Here is a 4262-nt window from a genome sequence, read left to right as displayed (position 1 = left end):
AAAAAAAAAAAAAAAAAAAAAAAAAAAAAAAAAAAAAAAAAAAAAAACTGCATGGTATTGGCATAGAAACAGAAAGGTTGATCAGTGGAATCTGACAGAAGACCCACACACCTATGGATACTTGGCTTTTGACAAAGTTGCCAAAACCATATAATGGGAAAAAGATAGCATCTTCAACAAATGGTGTTGGTCTAACTGAATGTCTACATGTAGAAAAATGCAAATAGATCCACAGTTATCACTCTGCACAAAATTAAAGTCCAAGTGGATCATAGACCTCAACATAAAACCAGATACACTAAGTCTGTTAGAAGAAAAAGTGGGAAAGAACTTGAACTCATTGGCACACGAGACAATTTCCTGAACAGAATACCAACAGCACAGGCTCTATAAATGGGACCTTATGTAGCTGAAAACTTCTGTAAAGCAAAGAACACTGTCATAAGAAGAAAATGACAGCCTACATACTGGGAAAGGATCTTCACCAACCCTACATCTGACAGAGAGGTAATATCCAGAATATATGAAGAACTTAAGAAGTTATAAAGCAACAAATCAATTAACCCAATTAAAAAATAGCGTACAGACCTAAGCAGAATTTTCAATAAAGGTATATTGAATGGCAGAGAAAGACTTAAAGAAATGCTCAATGTCATTAGTCATCAGGGAAATGAAAATTAAAACTACCCTGTGATTTCACCTCACACCCATCAGAATGGCTATGATCAAAAACTCAAGTGACAACACATGCTGGAGAGGATGTGGAGAAAGGGGAACCCTAATCCATTTCTTGTGGGAATGTAAACTTGTACAACTATTTTGAAATTAACTTGGTGCTTTCTCAGACAAGTAAGAATAGTGCCACCTCAAGATCCAGCTATACCACTCCTAGGCATGCTGGAGCCCACCAGCAGATTCGAAATTTTCCTGAGTGGAGGGTCACTATTGAAATAATTAAAGTAAGTCACAGTATACAAGGGATTAGCTCCAGAGGACTGTCAGTAAAACTGAAGCTCGAGTTTATTCTGCAATTCCTTTTTATAGACAAAACTAAAACAAACAAGTCACACCAATATAAGAAAGAAGTTAGTGAAATTTCCAAACTTGTTTTCTAAAAGCACTCTCCTTTAGTTTGTGGTCTAAGGTCACACAAAAAGTTTTAAGGAACTTGAGGAAACATCCTCTTATCTTTGGCTCAAGGTGAAGGCCAGGTGAAAACATGTTTTTCACTGAATACTCAGTAACAAATCAGTTTGACAGGTCTCCCTTTCTAATATTTTAAAAGATGATGGGAGATTGAAAGACCTGGAGGGGACAGGAGCTGCACAAGGAGAGCAACAGAACCAAAAAATCTGTGCAAAGGAGTTGTTTCTGAGACTGATACTCAAACCAAGGATCATTCATGGAGATAACGTAGAACCCCTGCACAGATGTAGCCCATGAAGCTCAGTGTCTAAGTGGGTTCCCTAGTAATGGGAACAGAAACTGTCTCTGACAACACCTCAGTGGCTGGCTCTTTGATCACCTCCCCCTGAGAGGGGAGCAGCCATGAGGGCCATAATACCTGCAATTATTAACCCAAACATTCCTTTAGGTCTGTTTCTAACACTTGTAATCACTTATCAAAATATCAATCCTGAGAAACATTTACAGGAACCATAATTTTAAAAGACTGTTGAACAACCAGAACCTGTTGTCCATTTGAAAGCTTAGAAATACAGCTTGTTAATTTACATTGATGGCAAAAAACATTAAAGGTTGAATCTTGTATAAAATTGTTAACCGATGAATTTTCCTCTAAGCACTGTTTTCATTGTGTCCCATAAATTATAGTATGTTGTACCTTCATTTTCATTGAATTCCAGGAAGTCTTTAATTTCTTTCTTTATTTCTTCCTTAATCCAGCTGTCATTGAGCACCAAGTTGTTCATTTCCCATGTGTGTGTAGGCTTTTTGCTAATTCCATTGTTGTTGAGGTCCAGCCTTAGTCCATAGTGGTCAGACAGAATTCAGGGGATTATTTCAATATTTTTGTATCTGTTGAGGCTTGCTTTGTGACCAAGTATATATGGTTTACTTTGGAGAAGGTTCCATGAGGTGCTCGAAAAAATAAAAAAGTTAATTTCCCAAACAACAAAGCATAAGGAAGAATTACACAGGCAGTTACAAGGCCTCCTGTGAGTTTCTGCAGCAAGCTTCCAAATATAAGTCTGCTGAAAACCAGAAATCAGACCAAAGACCTGTAGTCAATCCTCTTTCCCATTCTTCCTGATTTTGTAGAGAATTGTCCTGATTACCAGACCAATCAAGTCCAGTTACTATTGTATCTAAAATGTTTCTCTGCACAACATATCTCGTGAGCGGAATGTAACAAAGGTGAGTCAGGAGCATAAATCCAATACAGCTCTCCATTCACCATCAGGAGAGAATTCATTATCATCAGCAGCTCGTGCATCCTCCTTCCAGTGATCATCTACTGCAAATTGCACCAACCTTTCTTGGATTCACCAGGCTCCTTCAGCATCCTGTGGAAAAACACAAACATGCCCTATTTCCCATATTAATACAGGATCAGGGCCCTGCCATAATCTAGTAATTGGATATTTCCATGTCACTTGGACATAATGAATTTTAGTATTAGGGTGCCACAATCCATCAGTCACAGAACAGCCTTGTAGATCCACATTCAAATAATTTAAGGAAAGAGAGCATGATTAGATAATTCTGTAGTGTTTGGGGATATAACTTCCCCCTTTTTTATTTTTTGCAATTGGTTCTTAAGAGATCAATGGGCAAGTTCAACACCTCCTTGGCCTTGAGGATTATATGGAATACCTGTTTTATGACTCATATTCATTTAAGTACAAAAATGCTGAAAATCTTGACCCGTATATTCAGAAACATTATCAGTCTTTATAAAGGAAGAATACCAACTGTAGCAAAATGTTTTAGGCAATGACTTATAACATGTTTGGTGGCTTCTCCTGCTAAGGCAGTTGCCATGATAAATCCTGAAAAAGTATAAATTGTTAGTTGAACATATTTTAGTTTTCCAAATCTGGATTATGAGTTACTTCCATTTATTGTTTAGTATGGTTCCAATTCTAGGTTTTAGGTTTAAGTTGACTTTATGTTACAGATTTTCAACATACCCAATTACCAATAATCTATGACCAAGATATATAGAACATGGTAAGCTTATACATTCAAAACAGACACACAAAACACCTTGCTATTTGTTGAATACAATTTTTTATGACCACAGAGGCTTTGTAGCAAAATTATCTCTGGGCTTTCTTGCCAGAAAAACTGAGAAACTGCTTTTCTTTGTTTCTTTCTTTCTTTGTTTCTTTGTTTCTTTCTTTATTTCTTCTTTCTTTCTTTATCTATTTATCTACTTATTTATTTATTTTGCTTGAATGATTTTAGCAGTAACTTGACACTGCTCAGCAAATTCTGACTTCCATAATAATTGATCTCCTCCTGATAAACATGCTCTTGAAAATTTCTTCCAGTCCCTTGGGCAAAGGGCCTCAGTGAAGAAGGACTCTGATAGAGCTTGAGTAAAAGATGCTATAGAATTTTCAATTCTTTTAATTGTTTAATAGATATAGGAGCATGGATTCTCACCATATTACCCTGGCCATCAAGTTGCTCTATAACTGTAAAACTATAAAACTCAGTTATATCTTCTCCTTTCTGCCAACTTGTTGTAAAGAAGCTTGTAAAGGGTATACAGTTGCTTGCACAGGGGACAAAAGAAAAGGCCCCCTTGTCTTTTGAGCTATAGCAACTATAGCCATGGCAGGAGGATGGTCCAAGTTTGCAATCAATGAGGGAGTTGGACTGGGCATTGAGCCTCATTTAATTTTCCAAATTTTCTGTTTATTCCTTCCAAGTCCCATTCCAACTTTTTAATTTTTTTTTTTTTGTCAAGGCTCAAGATTTTTAACATTCATAGCCTGAATCAGAAGATATCTCTTAGAATCTTCCAGGTGTGCAACCTCATAAGGATCTAAGTCATCCTCGAAGTCTTCTCCTAACAAGTAATTATTGTCATCAGTGAGCACATGTAACTCTCCCGGAGAAGCCAATAGTTTAGTCTTGTTTTGTTCTGAAGCCTCCTGTTTGTTGTTCCTCTTTCTCTCACCCTGAGAGTTTCACTTTCTTTGTCTTGTGCCACAGATACAGACTATCTTTAATTTGAGACCATTCAAAAAAACATGACACTACTGACAGACTATCTTTAATTTGAGACCATT

This window comes from Psammomys obesus, unplaced genomic scaffold (genome assembly GCF_907164565.1).
Source record: "Psammomys obesus unplaced genomic scaffold, mPsaObe1.curated_primary_1811, whole genome shotgun sequence".
Lineage (NCBI taxonomy): Eukaryota > Metazoa > Chordata > Mammalia > Rodentia > Muridae > Psammomys > Psammomys obesus.
The sequence above is the reverse complement of the archived record's forward strand: the minus strand, read 5'-3'. Positions refer to the sequence as shown.